The sequence below is a fragment of the Tupaia chinensis genome, unplaced genomic scaffold (assembly GCF_000334495.1).
Source record: "Tupaia chinensis unplaced genomic scaffold, TupChi_1.0 Scaffold000604_1, whole genome shotgun sequence".
Classification (NCBI taxonomy): domain Eukaryota; kingdom Metazoa; phylum Chordata; class Mammalia; order Scandentia; family Tupaiidae; genus Tupaia; species Tupaia belangeri.
This window is the reverse complement of record NW_006160122.1, coordinates 309,063-316,872: the sequence shown is the minus strand read 5'-3', so window position 1 is coordinate 316,872 and position 7,810 is coordinate 309,063. Positions and strand designations below refer to the sequence as shown.

Here is a 7,810-nt window from a genome sequence, read left to right as displayed (position 1 = left end):
GGTTGGAGAGTGGGAGGGAACTCACCCCAGGGGGCTCGCTGTCCTGAGGCAAATCCCTTCTCGCTTCTCCCGGGGGCCGGGGGCCGTAGGGCAGAGGAGGCCATGGAAGCCACCGTACTTGCTGTGAGCTCCATGTCTTCTGTGCCGTGTCTGGCTTCTTCAGGGGACAGCCAGGAAGAGGACCTCATTCATGGTCAGTCCAGGGCCTTAGAGAGCAGGGAAAGCCCTCCAAGGAAAATGTGCAAGGCCCAGATGAGGCTCGGGGGGCAGGAGAGCATTGTCCATGCAACGGATCTACAAGATACCCTCCCAGTCCTCACCTCGTCTGACTATCTCTGTCTGATAAGCATATATACGCTATAGCAAATTGTAAAAATAATAAGAATAAATTAAATAACTTTTTAATTATATATAGGGACCAGCAGATGGCATAGTGGTTATGTCACTGGACTCCCACATGGCCAACTGTGGTTTGAGTCCTGAGCCCGGCAGTTTAAAAAACACTCTGGGCACGTGTGTGCGCTCATAATCCTGAGAGGGGACTAGAGGAGAAGGGATTGTGGCACGGCCATCCCTCCAGAAGGTGATTTCTCACTCTCTGTCTCTCTGCTGAACACACACGCCCTATAGCAAAAATCTCTCTTAAACATGAATAAATAGGGCCGGCAGGTGACATGGTGGTTAAGGGCGCTGGACTCCCACGTGGTGGAGCCCGGTTTGAGTCCCAGACCTGGCAGTTCTGCTTCTCCCCTGCCTCTCTCTCTCTCTCTCCCTCTCTCTCTCTCTCTCTCTCTCTCACACACACACACACACACACACATGTGCACGCTCTGTCCCTCTCTGGTCAAATTTAGAAAATAATAAGTAAATAAATAAATAACATTAAATAAAATCATTCTTTTTTAAAGAAAATGAACAAATAAAATACCATGTGTGCTTCCTCATGAGTCTGGGAGTGGCTGGTTCTGCCCCTCTTGCCCTGGCGTGGCTGATGCTGACTGATGGGTCAAGGGCAGGTGGACCAGGCTCTGGCTCCTCTAGGAAGGCCACAGCCAGGCTGACTCAGCTCGGCTCCACGCGGCCACTCACCTTCCAGGAAGCTACTGCCAAGGAACACAGCACCCCTGCCCAGGTGAGAGCCCTGCCTGGTGCTCCTCGGAGTGCCAAGGACAGAGGGAGAGAGAGCCAGCCCTGCCATCTGGGCTGCCATCCTGGCTCTGCCATCCGCGCCCCGGCATCTGTGCTGAGCAGCGGGCATTAGGGACACTGCTGGTTGCTGGTGGCCATGGCTTGAACAATGGTTTACCTTCCAAAGGTTCCTGTTCTGGAATTTGATCTTAGTGGTCAGTGGTTGGGGGACCCCCAGAAGTCCGTGCGCCAGGACTTGGCCTTACTGTAAAGGCTTTAAGTAAAACTACGATCCCTTCACGGTGTCCCAGGTGGGGCCTGTGGTGTGCTCGGCTCCATGACTGAGTTCTGGTGTTTCTAGAGAGAGGGAATGAGGCAGCGTGGCCTCGTGGACGCGGGCCAGAACAAAGACATCTACAGACAGCCTCGCTGCTCCACCTCCTGCCCCCGAGGCCACCCTGGCCGGAAGCTGGCCCCTGGGCCCAGAGCCTCCAAACCACAAGCTGAGTGAACTCTCTCCAGATCGCCCAGTCTCAGGCATTTTGCTAGCAACGCGATCACCGAGAGGAGCCCTCTGTGCGACTATGGGAAGACTCGTGGAGCCACGGACCGAGGCACTGCCGGCACCCAAGGGCGCTGTCCGTGATGTCCCTCTTCCGGTCTGTATCCAGGCAGCCGCTGGCTGCCTCATTTCCCCACCTTAGAAACACGCCCACCCTCGGGGACCAGCAGTTAGCATAATGGCTATATCGCTGGACTCCCACGTAGTTGCCCGTGGTTCGTGTCCCGGACCTGGTGGCTTAAACTCACGCCAGGCGCATATGCGTGCGTGCCCAAGATCCCGAGAGGAGAATGGAGGAGAAGGGATTGCAGCGTGGCCATCCCCCCCTGGGGGGTGATTTCTCACTTTCTGTCTCTCTGTCTCTCTCTCTGTCTGACGAGCGCACGCGCCCCATAGCAAAAACCTCTTAAAAATTTTTAAAAAACACGCCCACCCTCGTGGCCTCAGAGGCCCACCTGGGACACCATGAAGGGGTTAATGTCCGATTATCAGGTGCCCCGTTTTACAGATGAGAAACCCGAGAGCCTGAGAAGAGTGGAGAGAAAGGCAGAGCCGGGCGCCTCTCACCCGCCTGCACCCCGTGGTGAGGCTCTCCCTGTGCCCCGACGTCCCGCCGACCTGCACATGCAGGAGAGCAGCTTCGGAAACCCCGCAGCAAAGCCGTTCCAGTATCCCTCCGCCGAGGGCCGCCCCCGACGCCTTTTTATTTCCTTGCTCCAAAAGTTGTTTTGCTTCCTTTGGCCCCAAAGGCTGCAGGGAAGAGTTCAGGCAGAGACCTGGACCGCGGGATGCCGAGGGCCCCTCGAAGGCTGCTGGCTCGGGGCTCGCTGTGCTGCTGAAGGTGGCCCTGGCCCTGCCCAGCCTGGAGGCGGCTCTCCTGCACACGCCCGGCAGGCGGCGGCCCATCTCTTTGAGGAGTCTCCGTCCCTGTCCGGGAAGTGGCTCTCCGGGATGTCACAGAGACGGGACCAGCGTGGCGGGATCCCAAAGGCCTGCAGAGCCAAGGGCCTGGTTCGTCCTTCTCCGGGGCCAGCACAGCCTCCTCCCAGCCCCGGTGTCTGGGCTGGCACCCTCATCTGGAACAGCTCCTGCTCCTCCTGTCAGGGGCACCACGTGCAGGTTTTGCATTTTCAGGAGTCGCTTTCAAGCACCCTCTGGTTTCTCCTCCGCCAGCCCATGGAAGGGGCCGCCCTCCCAGGCCCCACCGTCAAGGTCAGAATGGAAGCCCAGAGAGAAGTAGGGTCAGAGGCCAGTGGATGACCGGCCAGGCACTGGTGGCCTCCACCCAGTGGGATAATACGGAGGTTGGATGGGAAGATGGTCCTAGGGGTGCAACCTAAGAGGAGGCTGCAGGAGCGGGGACCGCTGGGGGCATTCTCTCCAAACACCATTGGAGCTAGCGAGTCTAAGGACCCTAGGGGCTGCTTTCCTGACCAAGGCCGGCGCTGCAGCAAAGAGAGGCCACGTTCAAACTGGCCGGGAGTTAATAAAGGGACTACTTACCGCGGAGGCAGGCAGGATGGAAGGACATCAGGAGGCCAGGAGAGGACCCTGGCGGTGAGAGTGGGGCTGTCACTGTCAAGGCCTAAAGGGGAAGGGAGGGGACCCTAGCCTGCAGCTGGGGTGAGGCCTTGAGAGCTGCAGGACAGGAGCGGTGACCTCAGCAGAGGCCCTCGCCAACTCCGAGCTACCAAACCATCGCAGGGCAGGGTAAGGTCGGGGGTGGAGCCTGCGGCCCAGTTCTCCCAGCCGGCGATGCCTGCCACTGGCCAGCAGCCAGCAGACAGGGAGCCCTGGAGGCACCCTGGTCTTCCGCGCCTGGCAGGGCCAGGGCACAGAGTGTGGAGGGCAGTGGGAGCAGGCAGCTGGGAGCGCCGCACACCCACACGCTCCCAGCTCTTTGTGAGCGCCGAGCTCTCGGGCTCCTCCACCGCCCAGGCTAGTCCTGACGCCCAGGCTAGTCCTGACATTGAGAGACACTGGGGCTGCCTCCAAGATGCACGAGTCTGGAGCAGTGCTCCCCCGCCACCTGGCCAAGGTGACCAAGGGCACAGCCACCTCCTCCCGGGCACTAGGACCCAGTCCCCTGTTGCCTGGGCCTTTTTCAAAGTGGAGAGGCAGAAAGCCACGGCCCCCTCTGATCCCCCTGTCAATCTGTATCTGGGCCCAAGACTCATTTTCGAACCAACCAAGCAGCAGCAAGTCACACACAGGCTTATCTCCCCTGCCACTCACCTCCAGAAAGCCCTTCTCCAGTCCCTGTCATTCCCAGACAAACGGAGCCCCTCCCCCACCCCGTCTCAGCCTGAGCCCCGGAGCAGCAGCCGCCCGGCCCTGTGCAGTGTTGATAGCAGGTCCACCCCATCCGTGTCGCTCTGGCCTGGACGAGGCGAGGGCCCAGGCTGTGGCTGCACGAGGCGTCGCCGCTCATCCCAGACCAGGCCTGGCCTCCGGCCCTCCGCCTCTGCCCCAGGGACTCAGACTATCCTCTCTGTCTCTCCCCCCTTCTCTCTCCCTCTCTCTTCCTCTCTCTCTCTCTCTCTCTCTCTCTCCATCCACTTACAGCAAGAGGGCTGGGGTTAAACTGGGCATCTTCAGTTTAATGCTCTCCAATTGAGGGAGCCAGCCCTGAGGGAGCCCAGAGCTGCAGTCGGGGCTGGACCCCCAGACCAGAGGCTGCCCCTCCATCCCCACCTCGGGCCTCTGTACCTCCGAGGGTGACGAGGGCCACCCGTGTGGTGGCTGCGAGCGACTGGCGCGTTGTGAACCAGACATCTGTGGAGTGGGGTCCTTCTCCGCCATGACGAACCATGCAGCACTCATTCATTCATCCCCGTTGATTTACTCGGGCGTTCTTGTCCATGCAAACTGTGTTCCTGGTTTAAGATGTCCTAGGCTTGGAGACACAAAGGGGAACGAGACAGACAGGGTCTCTGCCCACACGGCGCTCCCGCGGGCAGGCCGACAGCAAGCTAAGAGAAATAACACATGCAGAGGGATGGAGCCAGAAGAGGGGACTGTTAGGAACAGGGGTCCAGGAAGGCACCTCTGAGGAAATGACATTTAAATAACACCCCGAGCACAGGCCCAGCCTCTCAGAACCCATTTCCTCGATGAGCGGTTTTAATTATGCCCACCTCTCCAGCTTGACAAAGGATTAAATGAGTTATTATATGTCAAGTGCTGGCTCGGGCCTCGGCATGTAACAAGTGCTCAATAAATTGTAACTCCATGGGAAGAGCGAGACTGGGACCAGCACGTGGTGTAGTGGTTACGTTGCTGGACTCTCGCCTACGCCTACGGGGTAAGTCCTAGACCTGGCAGCTTAAAACTCATGCGGGACACGTGTGCGTGCATGCCCAAAATCCTGAGAGGAAAATGGAGGAGAAAGAATTGAGGGATGGCCATCCCCCCCAGGGGGTGGGGGAGGGGGGTGATTTCTCACTTTCGGTCTCTCTCTGTCTCCCTCTGTCTCTCTGGCAAGCTCATGTACCCTATAGTAAAAATCTCTCAAAAAAAGAAAAGAGAGACTTGAGGCAGCCCTGCAGACTCAAGTGTGACTCTTGGCCAAAGAGAGGGCTTGGTGGCCTGATTGCACCCAGGCGAGCTTCCTGGAGGAGGCTGCCAGCATGGCTAAGGGCGGTCTGGAAGCCAGCCCAGATATGTATATTAAGAATGTTCTTGCTTAGGCTGAGAGGACTGGGCAGCCTGGATGCCTGCACAGCCTGAGGCAAAGCCTCTACTGACCCCTCCTGGACTCCTGAACTCTGCCTCCATCTCCCTTCGGGGGTGAGCCTGTCACACATCTCCTGCATCTGCTCTGAAGCAGCCAGAGCCACACGGCTACAGGAACCCAGAATATCAAGGGCCCAGTGCAGGGGAGCCTGCTCATACAGAATCAGCACACTTGTGACCAGCACCCCCACCCCCACACTGCCACCCCCTCCCTGCTTGGCCTGTCTGGCTCCCTACTGCCCCCGGGAACCAGAAGCCCATTTCTCCTCCACCCTCCCAACAGAGGGAAGAGCAGACAGACTCAGAGGACAGAGGCGGGAGTGCAGGACAGCAGAGTCCCGGGGTAGGCTGGACCAGTTCCCTCCGCCCCGCCCAGGCCTTGGCGCTGCCCTACAAATGCCACCACTTCTGACTGATGGCAGGAAATTGGTCCCCGCTAAGCCCATCTCAGAGGACTGATAAGTGCTCATGGGGAGGGAGGGAGGGTTTAACAGAGGGGAGGGGGATGGGCAGGGAGGGAGACTGCTCTACCCAGACAATCCCCGCCTCAGCCCAGCCCCGGGCCTCCTCCTGCTTCTGTGGGAGCCCTGGTGGGGACAGTGACAAGCAGGTGGCCAGCTATGTCTCTCCTTATAATTGTGAAGCATTCTCTTACCCTCTCCACCAACTAAAGTCCTTCCCGAGCTTCAAGGCGAGCCCCTCCTCCTCCCAGAAGCCTTCCTGGACTCCCAGTTGGACATTAGCTCCACGGCTGAGCACTCGCTGTACCCGAGTCGGAGCAGACTCAGTATTTTCCATACCCCGGCTCGTCAGTCTCACGACTCCCCGAGAAGCAGTAATTGTTACACTTCACACAGGTGAAAAGCGAGGCTCAGAGAGGCTAAGTGGCTCACTCAAAGACACAGAGCTGATGAGGAAGAGGTGAGACCGAGGTTTGAACCCAGACCCCTCTGACTCCTGGGCCTGAATGCTTCACCATGACATTCTCCCACTTGGTTCCGATCAGCACCTCGAGCCTCTCCTTACAGATTCCACTATGCTTCGGGCTGCGTGACCTCAGTCTGCAGGCCCATCTCACACGGCTCCACCCCAGTCCCAGAGGCCAGTCGTCCTCTGCTGGACCGGGCAGGAGGCCAACAGGGAGACACAGGTGCACCCCTCCCTCGGCTTCCTCACCAGGGCAGGAAGCTCCCCAGCCCGAGTGCTCCCCTGTAAACGTTCCTCCTGGCTTCGCTGAGACGCCTTACAGTGTTTCCAAAATCTCCAGGCGCCTTTGCATTTTAAGCAGATGCGATTGTATCAGATTTGCTCTCTTTCCAGCGGCTCAGCTCTACCCAAGTTTGATGAACTGATCTCAGTTAGATAAATCGCTTCAGCTGTCGGCTTTGCAGAGACTCGGGAACGACAGTCCCTGGTTTGCTCGGGTTTACTGCGAAGGAGCGGCTCTGCTGCAAACCTTCAAGGCCAGGTGAGGCGAAGAGTGTTATACAAATGGCCTCACTCCCCCAGTCGGGGCCGTCCCGGCTGGCCTCTAGCTCCCTGTGGTTTCTGGGAGGCTGGGAGACACAGACAGCAGACCACGGAGGGCACCGGGACGCAGCTCCTCTCTTGGCTTGATAGTAATTGGCAGCATTTCCATGCATTTCCATGCGGGATTATGCCATAAATTTACTTGGCTTCAGTAGGGTTGCTCCCAGCAGGGAATGCAGTGGGTGAGTAGGGAGAGGTGGGAGAGGCAGGGGGAGGGCCCTCAGACTCTAGGCGTGAACATCTCTGGACACCCCCCAGCCTCCTCTCCACAGGCCCAGGGGCGGCCCTTTGCTGGCTGATTGGGAGTGAGCCTCAGAACCTGCACTCGGAGCTCCCAGGAGCAGAGGAGAGCGGGTGGAAGGGGAGGGGGGAGGAGGAGGCTTAGGCATGGGGTGTGGGGGGGGCATCACGTGTGGCAGGGGGCATCTGCAGCCTCTTCGAATTCTTAGACTGGACCCAAAGGGCAGTCCTGGCAGCAGGCACTGCTGTCCACCCCTTCGCCCCGGCTGCTGCTCAGTTGGCCAGGGCCAGCTTTAACAAGCTAACCTGGCCAGAAGCACCAGGGCTGGGCCCTGGGAAGGGTGGTGCTGAGCTATGGATGCTGGACCAGCAAAACAATCAGGACGGGTGAGGGCTGAGATTTGGCTCCATTGAAATAACGGTCTATGGAGCCAGCAGATGGCACCATGGTTACTTCCCTGGACTCCCACATAGTCCACCACAGTTCAAGTCCCAGACCCAGCAGCTTCAAACTCCTGTCAGGCATGTGTGCGTGCGTGCCCAAAATCCCGAGAGGAGAATGGAGGAGAAGGGACTGCGGCGTGGCCATCCCCCCGGGGGGTGATTTCTCAGTTT

At 58.8% G+C, this 7,810-nt stretch overlaps 1 long non-coding RNA gene across 1 annotated transcript in view; it reads right to left on the bottom strand.

The window, feature by feature from the left end:
* Positions 1–2,386: 2,386 nt before the first annotated feature.
* LOC102471482 (uncharacterized) overlaps positions 2,387–7,810 on the bottom strand; it is a 9,488-nt gene continuing 4,064 nt past the window's right edge. Inside the window, exons 2-4 of the long non-coding RNA XR_336007.2 lie at positions 4,400–4,586; positions 3,194–3,241; positions 2,387–2,787 (exon numbers count right to left, since the gene is read on the bottom strand). This is a non-coding gene — a long non-coding RNA (uncharacterized LOC102471482). The remainder of the gene's footprint in view (positions 2,788–3,193; positions 3,242–4,399; positions 4,587–7,810) is intronic.